This window comes from Oncorhynchus kisutch, linkage group LG1 (assembly GCF_002021735.2).
Source record: "Oncorhynchus kisutch isolate 150728-3 linkage group LG1, Okis_V2, whole genome shotgun sequence".
Lineage (NCBI taxonomy): Eukaryota > Metazoa > Chordata > Actinopteri > Salmoniformes > Salmonidae > Oncorhynchus > Oncorhynchus kisutch.
The window spans coordinates 25,861,775-25,883,237 of NC_034174.2; the positions used below are offsets into that span (position 1 = coordinate 25,861,775).

General features: G+C 40.5%; 1 protein-coding gene across 1 annotated transcript in view; it reads left to right on the plus strand.

Annotated features, from left to right (window-relative positions):
- fhit (fragile histidine triad diadenosine triphosphatase) overlaps positions 1 to 21,463 on the plus strand; it is a 297,437-nt gene that overhangs the window by 19,226 nt on the left and 256,748 nt on the right. The gene's annotated exons all lie outside the window — the stretch shown is intronic.

The following is a 21,463-nucleotide window of genomic DNA, read 5'->3' on the forward strand; positions in this document are numbered from 1 at the left end:
GGCCTGCAAATGAACACATCTGGCTGTAAGGCTGTTACCCTCAGGACTAAACTACAGATTCAAATGTACTACTTAGTCCATGAGAAACTTTAAGCAAATCGACCATTGTCATTAATGTAGTCAGAGTTATGTGCACAAGATTAGGTCTTGTAGGTTGTGTTTTGCACAGCAGAACTGATTAAAAATGGGCAATAATAGCCTGTTTTACTAATCACTGATTGCTGTGGTACATTTGGAGGGCTCTCGAAATGTTTACTGCAAGGGCCCTAACTGGGGTAATTATCACTCATTTAGTGCATTTTGAAATCATAATTGGCATAATAATTTTCATGCAGGAATGCCTTTCTGGGAAACATTTAACTATCACTGTAATATTTAGGGGTTTTATAGCCATGAATTACGCTTGCCCAGATTGAAAACCATCACTGCTTGATTCATATAGGCTGCAGTTTATTATTATTATTATTATTAGCAGAATGTGCAGCTTGGGTTAACATAGATTTTGATTAAGATATGTTTGCCTATACTGTATGTGTTGGAATGTCTGTACAAATCTCTTGCCTTTCTCCCATTTAGGAGCTCAAATAATCCTAAAGTGTCATACCTCATACTGACATTTTCTATACCCAGGGACCACCAATGCTGCCTGACTAATTTAGATTAGTCTATAGTACATCCCCATTTGGAGAGCTGCGCTCTGTCTATTGACGTAAACTTGCATTGAGAAAGATGACATTGTCCAAAGCTATTATTTACCTATGCAATACATATCAGAGACTAAGGCTAAGGATTTGTTATTATACCTCTGTTAGCGTCAGAATGTTAACTGATTATTGGTTGTGTGTGTGTTTTGCGTCTGTGTTTCCCTGTGTGTGTTGACTGGAATGGACTGCTCCGACCTTTATTATTGAGATGATGGGGATAATCATTTCCCCTCTGCTATGTCTGGGTAATTGCTCATGCCTGGGTGATGGGGATAATCATTTCCCCTCTGCTATGTCTGGGTAATTGCTCATGCCTGGGTGATGGGGATAATCATTTCCCCTCTGCTATGTCTGGGTAATTGCTCATGCCTGGGTGATGGGGATAATCATTTCCCCTCTGCTATGTCTGGGTAATTGCTCATGCCTGGGTGATGGGGATAATCATTTCCCCTCTGCTATGTCTGGGTAATTGCTCATGCCTGGGTGATGGGGATAATCATTTCCCCTCTGCTATGTCTGGGTAATTGCTCATGCCTGGATGATGGGGATAATCATTTCCCCTCTGCTATGTCTGGGTAATTGCTCATGCCTGGGTGATGGGCCGGACTAATGCAACACCCACATCTGGGAATCAAGGGGGACTTTTACCCACTTGAATAACCTCTTAGACGGCAGCCTCCGTGCACCACAATTCTGTTTGATCGCTCCAACCGGTCATGTTGACACAACCTGCCATTTATTTATTTCTGGATTGTACTTCAAGTATATGTTTAAGAGCATGTCATGTCATGTCAGTAATAGTAGTAGATGTCCCAAAATCTAAATTCAATTTGTTATTTTTTGTAATTTAGGTAAGGATGAATTGTTCTAACGTAATGCTGCATGGAAACAGGATTCCAAGGCTCATCTATAGATCTACTCAGGCCCCAAGTACAATCTGTAATGAGAGCACTAGACATTCAACACCACTGAGAAATGGCAGCATTCCATGAATGCACCATGTTGGGTGTTTTTGATGTGGCAGAAAGTGTGTTTAGAGGTACTGTAGTACAATGGCCGTAACAGGCATTTGAGAATATGATCAGATTCAAAATCACTTTCCGTTGTGTCATTTATCACTATAGCTTTTTGGAGTGGTAATAGATCATCTATAGACATTATTCTGTGTCGTGATAGATTCAGGAAAGAGATGAAGAATATCCTTGGGGACAGTCAATGGCTCGTTTTGCTTCACTCAGATGTTATTATTTCAAAGTTAGTTTGGACTCTTAAGATTAGAATGCTTGGCAGCTTTATGGCAGGTAATTCCACACTTATTTCAAATGGATCTCTGAAGGCTTCACTTTTATCTATTTCTTTTCTCCATTAAACCTCCCTTATAATACATTGAAAGCATTTCCAAGTCATTATGTAAAACAGGAGTAGGTCTTAAAGGGTAGTTATTAAAATCACCACTTTTAAGTAAAAGGAGATTAAACTTGGTTCTGATGTCAAATAGGTGGTTTATGCATTAACGGCTGCAGCACTTAAATCACAACTAAAAGCTTTCTCCAACTCCAGCAGAAATTCAGATTTTCTATACAACTGTCCATCGCCTAGTGAAAACAACATTTTTAACACTCTACCAGCACATGAAATTAGAGCTGGGGGATTTAGTTTAGGTAGAGGATTTTACCAAAGAGGTTTCAGTATTTACAGATGAGTGAACGGATAATACTGTATGTACTCAGCAATTTTGTTTTAAACTAAACCATGTGTAACTAGTAGGCTTTTACACGTGAAGTTCAGGGACGCAGACTTTACTTTCAGAGAACACCCATCTGTTCAAAAACAAGCCTACAAGTAGACTCCTTCTGTCATGTACTGTAACCGAGTACACCATCAGATTTCTCTGCTTTCCCACTGTGAGTGCAGTTACAGTAATGTCCCTGTTCTCTGCCCAAAATACAATTATTTTGTATTGGGAATAATTGTATTGAGAATGTCCAATCTGTGGCCTTTATTTTATTAACTCTATGTCAATAATCCAACAGACAGAGAGGAGGGGACGGGACATTACAGGATAATATGGCCTTGACACAGCCTTCTCACATACACACAAGTAATCTGGAGTGACTCACCAATACTCCAGGAAGAGGAATGTCTGACATGCAACATGAAAGCCAAGTGATACTTTATAAACACAATAACCAACCATTGCTTGCCAGATCTGGGAAATATCAATTATTTTCAGTCAGTTCCCCTAAGCACTATTACTGTGAGCAGAAGGGGTCTGGGAAAAGCACTGTACATAGACAGATTGGTTGTAGAGATAATTGTGTCTGCTGTAAAAGGATGGTGGCTGGTTTTAAGAGTGCCTTGCATTTGGAAAACACTGATTATCACACGAGGGGAAGAGTTTTCAGAGTGTGATGACATTAGAATGGATGGCTCTTCCTGTTCAAGGAAATTAGATGACTGTCAGTAGCTTCCCTGGTGCGTTTCTACCTCAGCTTTATATGGGGCCTTCTGGAGAGCTGAATGGAGTCTGAATATCATTACATAGAAAAGCTCACACCGTTTCTGCATTGTATTTTTTAAGGCATTTGATCTGAGGCAAACTTCAACATGACATTTCATATGCCTTACGTGCATGCATATCTTTGCGGATGTGTCACTTTGAAATCTTGCTTGGTTCCACATTATTCACAACATACCTGTATAATTAGTAGTGAAGACATCAAAACTATTAAATAACACATATGGAATCATAAGTATTAAACAAATCCAAATATATTTTAGATTCTTTTAAAGTAGCCGCCTTTTGCCTTGATGACAGCTTTCCACACTCCTGGCATTCTCTCAACCAGCTTCATGAGGAATGCTTTTCCAACATTCTTGAAGGAGTTCCCACTTATGCTGAGCACTTGTTGGCAGCTTTTCCTTCACTCTGCGGTCAAACCGAACCATCTCAATTGGGTTGAGGTTGGGTGATTGTGGAGGCCAGTCATCTGATTCAGCACCCCGTCACTCTCCTTCTTGGTCAATTAGCCCCTACATAGCCTGGAGGTGTGTTTTGGGTCATTTTCCTGTTGAAAAACAAATGATAGTCCCTCTAAGCGCAAACCAGATGGGATGGCGTATCACTGCAGAATGCTGTGGTAGCCATGCTGGTTAAGTGTGCCTTGAATTCTAAATAAATCACCTACAGTGTCACCAGCAATGCACCATCACACCACCTCCTCCATGCTTCAAGGTGTGCAACCACACATGCAGAGATCATCCGTTCACCTACTCTGCGCCACAAATCTCAAATTTGGACTCATCAGACCAAAGAACAGATTTCCACCAGTCTAATGTCCATGACTTGTGTTTCTAGCCCAAGCAAGTCTCTTCTTATTATTGGTGTCCTTTAGTAGTGGTCTCTTTGCAGTAATTCGACCATGAAGGCCTGATTCACTCAGTCTCCTCTGAACAGTTGATGTTGAGATGTGTGACTTAAACTCTGTGAAGCATTTATTTGTCTGCAATCTGAGGCGCAGTTAACTCTAATGAATTTATCCTCTACAGCAGAGGTAACTCTGGGTCTTCCTTTCCTGTGGTGGTCCTCATGAGAGCCAGTTTCATCATAGTGCTTGATGGTTTTTGCGACTGCACTTGAAGAAACTTTCAAAGTTCTGGAAATCTTTCCGAATTGACTGACCTTCATGTCTTAAAGTATTGATGGACTGTCATTTCTCTTTGCTTATTTGAGCTGTTCTTGCCATAATATGGACTTGGTCTTTTATCAATATGGACTTGGTCTTTTATCAAATAGGGCTATCTTCTGTATACCACCCCTACCATGTCAAAACACAACTGATTGGCTCGAACGCATTAAGAAGAATATACATTTCACCAATTAACTTTTAACAAGGCACACCTGTTAATTGAAATGCATTCCAAGTGTCTACCTCATGAAGCTGGTTGAGAGAATGCCAAGGGTGTGCAAAGCTGTCATCAAGGCAATGGGTTTGAAAAATCTCAAATAGATTTTGATTTGTTTAGCACTTTTTTTTGGTTCCTACATGATTCCATATGTGTTATTTCATAGTTTTGATATCTTCACTATTTACTCCGGAGGTGCTGACCTGTTGCACCCTCGACAACCACTGTGATTATTATTATTTGACCCTGCTGGTCATCTATGAACATTTGAATATCTTGGCCATTGTCACACCCTGACCTTAGAGAGCCTTTTTATTTCTCTATTTGGTTCGGTGGGGTGTGATTTGGGTGGGCATTCTAGTTTTTCTATTTCCTTGTTGGCCGGGTATGGTTCCCAATCAGAGGCAGCTGTCTCATTGTTTCTGATTGGGGATCATACTTAGGCAGCCTTTTTTCCACCTTTTAGTTTGTGGGATCTTGTTTGTGTGTAGTTGCTTTCTGCACTGCATGTAACTTTACGTTCGTTTTTGTATTTTGTTGTTTTTTCGGTGTCATTAAAATAAAAGTAAAATGTACGCCTACCACGGTGCAATCCAATCCATCTCTAAATGATCGTGACAGCCATATTCTGTTATAATCTCTACCCGGCACAGCCAGAAGGGGACTGGCCACCCCTCATAGCCTGGTTCCTCTCTAGGTTTCTTCCTAGGTTCTGGCCTTTTCTAGGGAGTTTTTCCTAGCCACCGTGCTTCTACACCTGCATTGCTTGCTGTTTGGGGTTTTAGTCTGGGTTTCTGTACAGCACTTTGAGATATCAGCTGATATAAGAAGGGCTTTATAAATACATTTGATTTGATTCACTATTATTCTACAATGTAGAAAATTGTAAAAAAAACTAACAAAAAAAAACCTTGAATGAGTAGGTGTGTCCAAACTTTTGACTGGTACTGTATGTATGTATGTGAATTCGGCCCTCGGGCCGCCAGTTGGGGTACCCTGCACTAGTGTATAATGTGTTCATTTGTGTGAAACAAACGGAAATACATAAGACACTTGAGAATTCTGTTTAGCTTTTTATGATCATAAAAATGTTCTTGCTAAGTGCATCCCACATGCTATGCATGCATGGTTCATTTATAAGGCTGTGCCTCATCAATAAAGGTAGTTGTTGTCCCCCTCTCCTTTTGTTGCTGGACTCTAGCGTGTTGGCTCATAAACAGAGGGAAGTATCCTCTCTTGACCACAGCTTAAGTGAAATCACGGTCTTCCCTTTCATGAGCGGCCACATTGTTTTCTGCTTTGCCTTTGATGCGGGTGCTCTTTGTGGAGGATGCAAGCGCAGCCCCACCTGTAGAGCTGTCCAGATAAATGGCAAGAGCCAAGAGTGGGCGTGCGTCCTCTCGCCATCTGCGTGTTATCGGTGAGGACACCCCTCTGCTGCGGGGCATTGTCAGTACCATCTCCCTCAAGGAGCTGAGCCAGGCAGACTCCACTGAGCCTCAGGTGCTATTCACACTACTACCAAATATTTTTGTAAGTAAACCAAGATAAACCACAGCCTGTTGTTTCAAATGGGAACAGATTAGTCATAGTGCGCAGAACAAGCAAGTAGGTGGCCAGAGCCAGTCACGAGGTAGGGAGATCCTATTAGCACATTCTAGCAAACATTTGCATATTTCCGTTAGGGAACGCCTACTCTGAAGTGCGCGTGGGCAATAACTCAATTCGCCTTTGCCCTCCTTCCAAACAATGCATTTTTTTTATTTTTTACTTTGGCAAAGGGTAAAGTCTGCAAAACTAGTTCACTCTGTTCATAACAGATTCTAGTTTTGTGAACAGAACTTTGAGATCAAATGTTTCATTGAGGAGAAAATTCGCAGAATGTCAGCCAAAATCCATCTCGTTCCATCTTCCCCACTGTCGGCCACTGGGCTACTGTGTTCTCTATTCGGAGGGGATGTAGGCCTATAAACAACATATGGATGGATCACTCACTGTGAGAAGTAGTCTGCACATGATTTGCAGTTAAACAAAGAGAGCATTGTGCATCGTTCCATGTCAGCTCATTAGAAGATGGTATGAAACCATACAATCATATACGCCACAATTTTGATGTTAGTTTTATATTCAGTCACTTTTTCTTTCTCAGTGGCATAGATGGTTTTAGATGTGTAGAATTGTGATAACTGTAACTCAGTGTCACGCCTTGGTCTTAGTATTTTGTGTTTTCTTTAATTATTTGTTCAGGCCAGGGTGTGGCATGGGTTTATGTTATTGTATTTTCGTATTGGGGTTTGTAGTATTTGGGATCGCGGCTGATTAGGGGTGTTGTATAGGCTTGGCTGCCTGAGGCGGTTCTCAATCAGGAGTCAGGTGCTTCTCGTTGCCTCTGATTGGGAACCGTATTTAGGTAGCCTGAGTTCGCTTTGTCTTTCGTGGGTGATTGTTCCTGTCTCTGTGTAGTTTCACCAGATAGGCTGTAATTAGGTTTCACGTTCCGTTTGTTGTTTTTTGTATTTATAAGTTAGTTCATGTATCGTTCCGTCATTTGTTTCATTAAAGATCATGATTAACCACCACGCTGCATTTCGGTCCTCTCTTTCAACAAACGAAGAACGCCGTTACACTCAGTTAAAGAGTTGTTCTGGGTGTGTTTTATTGTTCCACTGTTGTTATTTGTAGGAGAGGACTATGCAAAGGATAATCAGCGAGATGCGTTCTATGGAAAATAATGAACAGATGGAAGCTGTGTTCCACATTGTGCTAGCGGAGTGAAACTAATTTTCCAGAGAACGCGTAGAGCCACGAGTTGAATATCCCTTTTATACAGTGGCTATAATTTAACACATGTGCCACTAGAAATGTGATCATTGGCAGGTAGACATTTCTTCAACATCCACTGAAGTAGCTAGCAAGTTTACTAATTAGCTATAATAGTTGCCTTGGTAACTAAACAAACAGACTTGCTAGTTAGCTAAGCAAACTGTTTTGGGGGGAGGGTTGTGTGGGTTTTTTTGGGGAGAGAAGTGCGTTTTTTCCCCTGGATTACATTTGCTCTGCTGCTCATATTTTCCCAATAAACACAGCCAACTTTTGAAAGCTTTGAGTGAGGATTTGCTATGTGAATTTCATTGCCCCCTAGCACAACACCTAGACAGGGTAAAATTGGACTACTTTAAAGCTAATTAACTGCAATTCTACGTATCTTTACATGGCTTAGGCCTATGTCCAGGATGGGCATTTTTTAAAGAAAAAACCACAGGTCAGGTGTATTCAGGATGCTTTGAACATTAAATACTTTGTACTTTGTGATTTTGGGGAATTCATTTTAAAGTATGCAAAAATCTTTATAACATTTTTTTAGGTGGTTTAACACTTTATTCAGACAGTAATGAAGTGAGATGGAGATGCCAGCAAATGCTAGAAACAGTGGGAGGGTTGGAAGCAGGGATTGATCCCTGTTCTCAGGTGGAAAGTTCTGGAAAGTGCTTTGCACAGGAAATATTAATAGTTGATGGCAGCGGGTCACCGAATCATAGATTTCAATCTCCTTCTCCATAGACTGATTTCAAGGTAAGGACACAACATTTTGTATTTATTCATTTGGGTGAACTATCTCTTTTAAAATAGGTCTGGAAGAAATTCCTGCTTGCTCTCCAGGAGGGTTGGCCACCCCTGGTCTATGTTTACCAAGTGCTGGGTGTTTGAAAATGTTCCTGTTATAACAATTAATTTAAGTTCCACTGATCAGACTAAATAAAGTAAATAGATAACATCTCCAGAAGACAAGATTACATACATCTGCCCCTACACCCTAACCAAATAAATGTTATATTTATTGTAAGAATCAGACTTTGTATAGAATCAAACTTACATTTTTGGGTTCACAATCTATTTGACTAAATCATTTTCATAGTTATAAATTAGCTCACTTTACCAAACTTCCCCGATAAAACATACTATAGGTCTTTCTGCTGCCATTTCTTTGTCACAACCTTAATGCCAATCACCAAATGAGTGGACTAATGCAAGTGTGGATTAAATTGACGTTAGGACATTCTGTCAAAGGGCTGCATTCTGCAATAGTGACAGGAGTAAAAGCAACCACATTTTGTTGACATTGTACATAAAACAGCCCTACCATGCTACTCTTTTACAGTTTTATAAACTCCACAGCGAACGTTCTCGCTCTGCATTCAGCTCCGCTCTTAACTTGAGGGGTGTTTCTTTAAAACATGCATTCAATCCCATTGATCCCTTACATAACTAGACCAATCATATGCTTCAATGTGCTGCAGTTCACAGTGCAGGACAATGATAAAGGTTTTGCTCGTGATGTTAAATTGCAAGCGCAAATGCTCCGATTCCAAAACGATTTGGAGCACAGTTGAAAAGTTGGACGAATTTGAAAAATAAAAGCAGTAATTTTCAATGCGGTGTGCCGTGAGAGCGGGAGAAGAGGGTCAAATGCATGTGTCTCACAGACAATGCGTGAGAGTTGGCAGCTCTCTAAACAATGGCTCTATTTACTTTTGTTATTACCCTATGATACGAAGGCACTGTGTCCCGGCGCTCAGACTGACTCCGACAGTTGAGCTTGAGGTGAGGAAGACTGTTTCAGGTCTACTAGAGTTAGTCCTATAATTTAACAATATAATGCTTATCTTTATAAAAAAAAGAAAATTAGCGAATTAACCACCTTCTGTATGTTTTTATCTGTATAGCAGACGCAGTATCCATCTGACATAAAGAAATGCATGTCAGTGTTGCAGCATGCCACTGGCATATCTCTATCTCTGGGGTTAGGCCTAAGCTCCTCTTCCCATACATAGGCTATATATATGCAGTGCATTTAGAAAGTATTAAGACCCCTATACCTATTCCACATTTTGTTTAGTTAGTCTTATTCTAAAATGGATGAAATCAAACGTCAATCGACACACAATACTCAATAATGACAAAGCGAAAACAGGTTTTTAGAAATGTTTGCAAACGTATTAAAAATTAAAAACAGATACCTTATTTACAGAAGTATTCAGACCCTTTGCTATGTGACTCAAAATTGAGCTCAGGTGCATCCTGTTTCCATGGATCATCCTTGATGTTTCTACAACTTGATTGGAGTCCATCTGTGGTAAATTGATTTGATTGGACATGATGGGAGCGGGTAAAAGGCTGTCTATATAAGGTCCTACAGTTGACAGTGTATGTCAGAGCAAAAACCAAGCCATGAGGTTGAAGGAATTGTCCGTAGAGCTCTGAGACAGGATTGTGTCTAGGTACAGATCTGAGGAAGGGTACCAAAACAATTCTGCAGCTTTCAAGACTGTTGGAAAAGCATTCCAGGTGAAGCTGGTTAAGAGAATGCCAAGAGTCTGCAAAGCTGCCATCAAGGCAAAGGGTGGCTACTTTGAAGAATCTAAAATCTAAAAAAAATACATCTGTTACAAAACACCAAAAAGTTGAATGACATTCGGAGATTGTCAAGCCAAGCCTTCGATACTGGGTAAAGCCTACAACGTAGGGAGGGATGTATTTTCAAGATTGACATAGTCTATTTATTGTGGTGTTGAAAACACAAACATGATATTGAAGTGCCCAAAGTCAGTATGCTTTGTTTATTGGCTGTGCGGTACATTGCACAGAAACCTGTTGGTGGAAATTGTGTTTATATAAATATGGCATCAAATTGTTGAAATTAGATTCCCCCCTAGCTGATCATTATCTTTAGCCGGCTCGTCTGTGGTGGTCAGTGAACCCTCAACCTTCTGGCCCGTAGCCCTGCGTAGCATCGACTGGGCCACAAAAGCATGCTGTGTGGCAAAGTGGCAATGTCTATATCAACGTTTTTAAACACAGGGACGCTACAGTAATTGTTATTTATCGTGGTAAAACTTATTTTGAGTTCATCTGAGGGGGATGTTAAATACATTTTACAGTATACGGTGAGGTTCATGTGAAAATATGTGTAACTTTGGAGAGAGGAGTGCATTTTGTTTTTATGACACCTTGAGTTGGACCAGCCCCTCCAGCCTAGTAAATGTTGATCTGTACCTAAGAATTAATTATAGCCATTGAATTCTACCGTGCTGATATACCGTGTGATATAGGGAAATAATGTACGCTCTAGAATGCCCTTCAAGGCAATTAGAAATGAGTATTCAACAATGCCATGGTATAATTCTACATTGAGTTCTAGCATCAAATGTCAAGGCTGTCAGTGTTGTCCTTCCTCTTTTGCTAGTCAGGGTCTTAAGTTATGAAGATGAGAAGCACAGTTGGCAGAGGAGCGCAGTTGTAGCTGTCAGACTGACTGCGGTTAAAATAGGACTGGCTTTATGAATACTAAACAACAGCTTTCAGCAGATAACTATACAATGTGTTCCTTGCTCAGCACTAGAGCTCCTCGTTACAGAACAGACGAGGACGTGGCTGTTGTTTCAATGCAACACATTTCAGCAGGGCCTTTTACCATTGTGAGTTCCACTCTACAGAATATGTCACTTTTCCTTTAAGGAATACAAGTATTATTATAAGTTGCACTTAAACAATGTTTAGGCATTAACTGGATGGACTAAAGACATACAGACCCAGTTCTAGTGTTGATGGGTTGAGACAATCCCTCACTATTCTCAAATGTACTGTAGTTATGTTTGGTTGGATTCTTGGTGCACTTGGTACTTCTGTGTTACATTACACGTGTTTCAATTAAACAGTGATGTCTTCCTATGTGAAATAATGGAGTGCACATCTTTACATTTCAGACCGTATCTGCTAGTCTCTCTTGCACTGTGTGACTCCCATCCACTTTTTTTTAATTTGCTGAACAAATTTGCTTTAAAACTCTGCATTAATGGTCAAATATGGATCCTTTCAGTCTAATATCCAAACTGCTCCTCCCATTAGGGTGAATGGGTAATTATATAAATTGTACAGAGTGGTCCGCTCCACAGATGCAGCTCAGGTCAAATCAATAGGCTTTGTCTGATGGTAATGTGTGCCTTTAGTAACATGACTCAGCCAATGGATTGATTACCACTCAATGTGTATCAGCCTATGGACTGCAGTCAGACAGAATCTTGTTATATTCGGAATGCGCTTTCCCCTACAATTTACACTACAGTAATGTCTGGACAACTGGACAACAATGTAAGCAATGTTATTTTTATTAGAAAAAAAATAACATTCCAGATTTAGTAACTTGAGAGAGAAGGAAAGCAGCGGTGATAGTTGAGCACCACCTTGTCCTCTTCTCAATGGGAAAGGACACAGAGGGCAGACGGGAATGTTCCCCAGGGTCTCCTCCCACAGAGTAGTGGGTATCACAGGCACACAGTCAAGGCGCTGGGCCTCTCACTTGTAATAGGTTGCATCTATATAATGGATTGCATTTATATAGCCCTTTTCACATGGTCTCAAAGCGCTTTATAGTATATTGTGAGGGGAAAAGTAGCCTCACCAACAATGTGTATCGCCCACCCTTAGACCCACGGTGGTTTCCTACCCTTTCTTCAGATGGACATGATTCTCTCAGTGAGAATTCTGATAATAGAAACTCAGAGGGAAAGAGATAATCACAGAAATTAGCATTCAAACATTAAGCTTCCCTTTTGCCTTGGATTGATTTCAGTGCACTGTTTACATTCGACTAAGCATTTCAAATAGGATTCTAAAACACTTAGTTGTCTAGTCCTATAGGGGGAAAGGTGTGATTGACCAGTTGACTTGATCACCACAACAAACCTGTGGAGGACAAGTTCAACATTTATTGCAGACAGGTCGCTAATAAGGTGTAGTTGTGGCTCCGTTGAGGCCCAGTTCCCTACGGCATCACTGTATCACCACACTACACTGTTTTATTACGGTCTGTACAGGCCAGGCTTCACACATTTCATACCGCCTCTTCACACACAAAGGAAATGGATCTCAAAATGCATCACCTTTATGGTTACGTTTTGCTTTCTCTATTTGTAAGACAATGGTTTCATTCTTCATAGAGAAAAAAGTACTGTGATCAAATTACTATTGTGTATAATGTAAACAACCGTATGTTATGGCAGAGGGTGAAGGTTTGAATGCCCCCATCAAACACCCCCGGGCCTTTTAGCAGCGTACAGACAGGTCTTATTGAACTGATTTGGTTTATGTCTTTAGTTGCCCTACAGTTCTAACAACCATTGAACTGTCATCCTTCTGATTTTGTGACTTTATTCACATTTTCATGCTTTTCATAAATTCAATAAATTCATTATGTGATATTGTCTACAAACAATAATAATTGTTGAGCCATAGAATAGAAGCTCTCTATGAAATAATTGATACTTTCAGTGTTTGTCAAACCAGGGTCCTGGGCATCAATGTTATCCACGAAAGGCTCTGTGTTATCTGAGGCTGTTGTGGTGTAAATGTCATTTTGTTCTAATACTGCATCAAGGTTTTGTCAGCCTTTGTGATAGCAGACCCTTGTACAGGAGGTGACAGTGTAAAGGCAGGTGAATGTGCCTGAGGGTGTATCCTGGTTAAATAGGTGCCAGTGGGCCATCCACAGGGAGGGGTGATGTACTATAAGCTGTCAGTGACATTTTAAAAGCCCCTATACGCACACACACACACACACACACACACACACACAGACACACAGAATCTCATTACAAAGCTGGGTCTGTGTGTTGGACTTGGAGGTGTCTGGGTGAAAGCCTTTTGTCTTAGTCTGTCCGCGACAGCTGGGCTGTCTGCCTCTGCAAAGTTAGGTAGGGAGCTATACTGAACAAAAATATAAACGCAACATGCAACAATTTCAAATATTTTACCGAGTTACAGTTCATATAAGGAAATCAGTCAATTCAAATAAATTCATTCGGCCCTAATCAATGGATTTCACACGACTGGGAATACAGATATGCATCTCTTGGTAACAGATATCTTGAAAAAATGGTAGGGGCGTGGATCAGAAAACCAGTCCGTATCTGGTGAGACCACCATTTGCATCATACAGCACGGCACATCTCCTTCACATAGAGTTTATCAGGCTGTTGACTGTGGCCTGTGGAATGTTGTCCGACTCCTCTTCAATGGCTGTGCGAAGTTGCTGGATATTGGAGGGAACTGGAACACATAGTCGTACACATCGATCCAGAGCATCCCAAACATGCTCAATGGGTGACATGTCTGGTGAGTATACAGGCCATTGAAGAACTGGGACATTTTCAGGTGTACAGATCCTTGCGACATGGGGCTGTGCATTATCATGCTGAAACATGAGGTGATGGTGGCGAATGAATGGCACACCAATCGGCATCAGGATCTCGTTATGTTATCTCTGTTCATTTAAATTGCCATTGATAAAATGCAATTGTGTTCGTTGTCCGTAGCTTATGCCTGTCCCTACCATAACCCCATGGGGCACTCTGTTCACAACGTTGACATCAGCAAACCGCTCGCCCACACGATGCCATACACGTGGTCTGCGGTTGGGAGGCCGGTTGGACGTACTGCCAAATTCTCTAAAACGATGTAGAGATGGTAGAGATGGCTTATGGTAGAGAAATTAACATTAAATTCTCTGGCAAGTGCTCTGGTGGACATTCCTACAGTCAGCTTGCCAGTTGCACTCTCCCTCAAAACTTGAGACATCTGTGGCATTGTGTTGTGTGACAAAACTGCACATTTTAGAGTGGCCTTTTATTGTCCCCAGCACAAGGTGCACCTGGGTTGTGATCATGATGTTTAATCAGCTTATTAATATGCCACACCTGTCGGATGGATGGATTATCTTGGCAAAGGAGAAATGCTCACTAACAGGGATGTAAACAAATTTGTGCACAAAATCTGAGAGAAATAAGCATTCTGTGTATGGAACATTTCTGTGATATTTTATTTAAACTCATGAAACATTAGACCAAGACTTTACATGTTGGGTTTACATTTTATTTCAATGTAGAAAAAGCAAACACTGAAGTAACATGGTTAGCGTAACACTTTCTATTAGCCACCCTTTTTGTGAGTTTATAAAGCATTGTAGCTAGGTATATTAATATACCTAGCTACATTAATATACCCCCCCCCCCCCACATTTTGTTATGTTACAGCCTTATTTTAAAATTGATTAAATAAAAAATATTCCTCATCCAACAACACACAATACCCCATAATGACAAAGCAAAAACAGGTTTTAAACAGAAATACCTTATTAACATAATTATTCAGACCCTTTGTTATGAGACTCAATTGATCTCAGGTGCATTCTGTTTCCATTGATCATCCTTGAGATGTTTCTACAACGGGATTGGAGTTTACCTGTAGTAAATTAAATTGATTGGACATGATTTGGATAGGCACACACCTGTATATACAGTTGGAGTCATTACAACTCATTTTTCAACCACTCCACAAATTTCTGTGTGCACGACACAAGTAATTTTTCCAACAATTGTTTACAGACAGATTATTTCACTTTTAATTCACTGTATCACAATTCCAGTGGGTCAGAAGTTTACATACACTAAGTTGATTGTGCCTTTCAAACAGCTTCGAAAATTCCATTTGAGTCATTTGGAAGTATACCTGTGGATGTATTTCAAGGATTACCTTTAAACTCAGTGCCTCTTTGCTTGACGTCATGGGAAAATCAAAAGAAATCAGCCAAGACCTCAGAAAATAAATTGTAGACCTCCACAAGTCTGGTTCATCCGTGGGAGCAATTTTCAAACGCCTGAAGGTACCACGTTCATCTGTACAGACAATAGTACCCAAGTATAAACACCATGGGAGCACGCAGCCATCATACCGCTCAGGAAGGAGAGGCATTCTGTCTCCTAGAGATGAACATACTTTGGTGGGAAAAGTGCAAACCAATCTCAGAATAGCAGCAAAGGACCTTGTGAAGATGCTGGAGGAAACAGGTACAAAAATATCTATATCCATACTAAAATGAGTCCTATATCGACATAACCTGAAAGGCCGCTCAGCGAGGAATAAGCCACTGCTCCAAAACCGCCATGAAAAAGCCAGACTACGGTTTGCAACTGCACATGGGGACAAAGATCATACTTTTTGGAGAAATGTTCTCTGGTATGATGAAGCAAAAATAGAACTGTTTGGCCATAATGACCATGATTATGTTTGGAGGAAAAAGGGGGTAGGCTTGCAAGCCGAGGAACATCATCCCAACCATGAAGCCCGGGGGTGGCAGCATCATGTTGTGGGGGTGCTTTGCTGCAGGAGGGACTGGCACACTTCACAAAATAGATGGCATCATGAGGCAGGAAAATGATGTGGATATATTGAAGCAACATCTCAAGACATCAGTCAGGAAGTAAAAGCTTGGTCGCAAATGGGTCTTCCAAATGGACAATGACCCCAAGTATACTTCCAAAGTTGTGGGAAAATGGCTTAAGGACAACAAAGTCAAGGTATTGAAGTGGCCATCACAAAGCCCTGACGTCAATCCCATAGAAAATCTGTGGGCGGAACTGAAAAAGCGTGTGCGAGCAAGGAGGCCTACAAACCTGACTCAGTTTCACCAGCTCTGTCAGGAGGAATGGGCCAAAATTCACCCAACTTATTGTGGGAAGCTTGTGGAAGTCTACCCAATATGTTTGACCCAAGTTAAACAATTTAAAGGCAATGCTACCAAATACTAATGGAGTGTATGTAAACTTCTGTCCCTTTTGGGAATGTGATGAAAGACATACAAGTTTAAATAAATCATTCTCTCTACTATTATTCTGACATTTCACATTCTTAAAATAAAGTGGTGATCCTAACTGACAAAAGACGTGGAATGTTTACTAGGATTAAATGTCAGGAAATGTGAAATACTGATTTTAAATATATTTGGCTAAGGTGTTGTATGTAAACCTCCGACTTCAACTGTATAAGTCCCACAGTTGACAGCAGGATTATGTAAAGGGTACCAAAAAATGTATGCAGCATTGAAGGTCCAAAAGAACATAGTGGCCGCCATCATTCTTAAATGGAATGGAAGTTTGGAACCACCAAGACTCTTCCTAGAGCTGGTCACCTGGCAAAACTGAGCAATTGGGGTAGAAGGGCCTGGGTCAATCTGACAGAGCTCCAGAGTTCCTCTGTGGAGATGGGAGAATCTTCCAGAAGGACAACCATCTCTGCTGCACTCCACCAATAGACCTTTATGGTACAGTGCCCAGACGAGAGCCACTCCTCAGTAAAAGGCACATGAAAGCCTGCTTGGAGTTTCCATAGGCACCTAAAGGACTCGCAGACCATGAGAAACAAGATTCTCTGGTCTGTTGAAACCAAGATTGAGGTTTTCGGGCCTGAATGCCAAGCGCCACATCTGGAGGAAACCTGGCATCATCCCTATGCATGGTGGTGGCAGCATCATGCTGTGGGGATGTTTTTCAGTAGCAGGGACTGGGACACTAATCAGGATCGAGGGAAAGATGAACGGAGCAGTACAGAGAGATCATTGATGAAAACCTGCTACAGAGCACTCAGGACCTCCCCTTCCAACAGGACAACGACCCTAAGCACACAGCCAAGACGACGTAGGAGTGGCTTCGGGACAAGTCTCTGAATGTCCTAGCCAGAGCTAGGACTTGAACCCGATCTAACATCTCTGGAGAGAGCTGAAAATAGATGTGCATCGGTTCTCCCCATTCAACCTGACAAAGCTTGAGAGGTTCTGCAGATAAGAATGGGAGAATCTCCCCAAATACAGGTGTGCCAAACTTGTAGCGTCATTCCAAAGAAGGCTTGAGGCTGTAATCGTTGCCAAAGGTGCTTCAGCAAAGTGATATATCAGTATTGTTTTATTTTTATTAATTTGCAAAAATTTCTAAACCTGTTTTTGATTTGTCGTTATTGTGTGTAGTTTGATCAGGGGGGGGGGAAACAGTTGAATCCATTTTACAACGTAACAAAATGTGGAATAAGTCAAGGGGTCTGAATACTTTCCGAATTCACTGTATAAATCTTCTTCGGGATAGGGGGCAGCATTTTCTTTTTGGGATAAATAGCGTGCCCAATTTCAACTTCCTGCTACTCATCCCCAGAATATAAGATATGCATATTATTAGTAGATTTGATTAGAAAACACTCTGAAGTTTCTAAAACTGTTTGAATCATGTCTGTGAGTATAACAGAACTTATGTAGCAGGCAAAACCCCAAGGACAAACCATTCAGATTTCTTTTTGAGGTCACTGTCTATTCGATGAGTTTTCACTGAGAAACTAGATTTCTAAGGGACTTGTTTGCAGTTTCTATCACTTCCACTGGATGTCACCAGTCTTGGTTGAAATTGGTTGAGGTTATTCCTTTGTGTAATGAAGAAGTATGGCCATCTTGAATGAGTGTCATTTGAAGTGTACTTTTTGAGAGAGGTGCATGACTCGAAAAGTAGCGTCAGTTTGTCTTCCTGTATTGAACACAGATAGTCCCGTCTTCAATTTGATCAATTATTAACGTTTAAAAATACCTGAAGTTGTATTTACAAAAGCAGTTTGAAATGTTTTGGCAAAGTTTACAGGTAACTTTTGAGATATTTTGTAGTGACGTTGTGCAAATTGGAAGCTGTGTTTTTCTGGATCAAATGTGCCAAATAAATGGACATTTTGGATATATTGACTGAATGAATCGAACAAAGGACCATTTGTGATGTTTATGGGACACATTGGAGAGCCAACAAAAGAAGCTCATCAAATGTAAGGCATGAGTTTTGTCTTGCGCCTGCAGGGTAGAAATATGCTACTCTCTTTGTTTACTGTTGTGCTATCATCAGGTAATTGCATCTTATGCTTTCGCCGAAAAGCCTTTTTGAAATCTGACATGTCGGCTGGATTCACAACAAGTGTAGCTTTAATTTGGTATCTTACATGTGTGATTTAATGAAAGTATGATTTTTATAGTATTTAAAAAAGAATTGGCGCTCTGCATTTTCCCTGGCTATTGGCCAAGTGGGACACGACTGTCCCGCCTATCCCAGAGAGGATAAGGAACCATGATATACTATAAATGCTTGTAGCATGTTTTTATAGTTCACCGTGAGGTGATAGGCAGTAGTCCTAGGATAGGCTCTGCAAGCGTGTTAGAGCATTATAAACAAGAGGCTCATAGAAGGGTTACTGGAATATGCTTTTTATTTGATTAACTTTTTATGCTCTCAAACATACAAGTTCATTGATTCACTACTGAGGGGCATGACAAAACCAATACAGGAACATGTGTATTGTATCTGTGTCTGTTCCCTTTAGGGTGTCAATATGGTATTTCATACACGTCAGATCGACAGGCTCGTATTAATCTAGACTCTACTTCCACATTCCTATTCCATATAATCCTGTCAGGCATATAGTTGGACTGAAAGTAGCCCTATGGGTTATGCCACAACAAAATTATGTGGTTAGTTTTCTAAAGGTATGAATAGGCGTTTATTGTGCAACATAATGCTCTCTTGCCTAGTATATCAGAGAACAGGACAAGTATCATAGATTGAATGTGGGCATGTTCACCAAGGTCACTGCGTCCAATAAAAGGTTGTTTCAGAGATGCAATCTGCAGCAAACAACATGCATAGGTTGGTTAGTGACCCGTTTAATTGTCTAATGCTCAGGCTTCATAAACCATGTCTGTCAAACCTCTTGTTTACTACTGTCTGACTAGCAATGACATTTCATCTATTTTAACCAGGTCAATTTCGATACTTTTAGTAGTAAGAAGGTATGTGTTAGCGACAGCAGCACCATGTTCTATGAACAGATTCTGTTTGTATTGCGTTTGCATGTATAGCATTCAAGTCACTATGACACAATAAACCATGGATGAAATACACTTTGCATGCATTATAAACAGGGGCACAACTTTGGTTTGTTTTAGAAGTGGAAGTTTTTTATATATTTTTTTAATCCAATTGGATAAATACTCCAAACAGCCTACTCGACTGCTCGGACGCTTCCACATGGTCATAAATCACACTATTGCCTCGTTTGGTATCACATTCCAATGATAAAACTAGGGGGGACAACAATTCAATTTCAGAATGTGGGGAGGGACATGTCACCCTGTCCCCAGTGAAAGTTGCACCCCTGATTATAAATACAGGTAGATACCAACACTTTTAAAATGAACTCTTTCATGTTGGACTATGCTGGCCCTCCTTTGCTTTGTGAGTTTCCCTGCCCATCAGTATTTAGGCTATTCATAACCCTAATCAGCCAAATGGATGTGGAGTGGCTCTCTGGCTACCTGGATAATGACCTGTAATGCACTGTACAACTCACCTATAGTCACCCTGCCTCACACACACCAACTAGATGTATCTGAATCCAGCTGAATACATGCCACTGTTTTACATTCCCCATTGTGTACATTATCAAGGTTTGCAAGAAAATGAAAAGCATATAAATATAAACGGATTCAAATAAATGGATGAACATGAAATAAACCCGATGAAGGCGTTGACATTTTTAAAAGGGAATGTATTTATTTAACAGTTTCAACATCTCTCAGACCTATGATTACTTCAGGGAAAGAAGGGTGATGCATGGTAAATTATTAGAACAAGTCCATGGAGAGCTCTGTTCTGTGTGTTTTTGGGGTCCATACCAGACTGGGCCAGCAGAGGGAAGAGCTCAGCTCAGGGTTGATTGACGTGTCTCTCATCTCCCTGTCACTGCAGCTTCTCTCACACACAGTCACTCCACACTGTCACTCAGCCCAGATTACTTTCAGCCATAGCTCATGTGTGAGTGAGTCACGCTTATACAAACACACTTCCGTTGGTATACATGCATGCCTTTTGAGTCACCACACATTCTGTGTGTCTGAACAGGCTCTTGGACTATGAGTAAAATGTTATAGTCGTCTTGTAACATTCATACTGGCACATTCCTGTCTGTATCCTTGGACTTTCCTTCACTTTCAAAGCACCATTATCCAGGCGAACTATACATCTCTGGATCATTAGAATGTTAGTTTTGTTATTACTCTTTGAAACTTTTGCACAGGATTTTTGATGCTCAATGGAAACATAGTTTTGGACACACCTACTCATTCCAGGGTGTTTCTTTATTTTTTGTATTTTCTACATTGTAGAATAATAGTGAAGACATCAACTATGAAATAACACATATGGAATCATGTAGTAACCAAAAAAGTGTTAATCGAATCAAAATATATTTTATATGGGAGATTATTCAAATTAGCCACCCTTTGCCTTGATGACAGCTTTGCACACTCTTTGCATTCTCTCAACCAGCTTCATGAGGTAGTCACCTGGAATGCTTTTCCAACAGTCTTGAAGTATTTCCCACCTATGCTGATCATTTGTTGGCTGCTTTTCCTTCACTCTCCGGTCCAACTCATCCCAAACCATCTCAATTGGGTTGAGGTTGGGTGATTGTGGAGGCAGGTCATCTAAAGCAGCACTCCATCCCTCTCCTTCTTGGTCAAATAGCACTTACACGGCCTGGAGGTGTGTTTTGTGTCATTGTCCTGTTGAAAACAAATGGATGATGTATCGCTGCAGAATACTGGGGTAGCCATGCTCGTTAAGTGTGCCTTTGAATTCTAAATAAATCACAAAAGGTGTGTCCAAGTATGTATATGTATGTAGGTTAATGTAATGTATGTATGTATGTATGTTATGTATGTATGTATGTATGTATGTATGTATGTATGTATGTATGGTATGTATGTATGTATGTTATGTTATGATGTATGTATGGTATGTATGTATGTATGTATTATGTATGGTATGTATGTTGTATGTATGTATGTAGGTATGTATGTATGTATGTATGTATGTATGTATGTATGTGTAATGTATGTATGTATGTATGTATGTATGTATGTAATGTATGTATGTATGTATGTA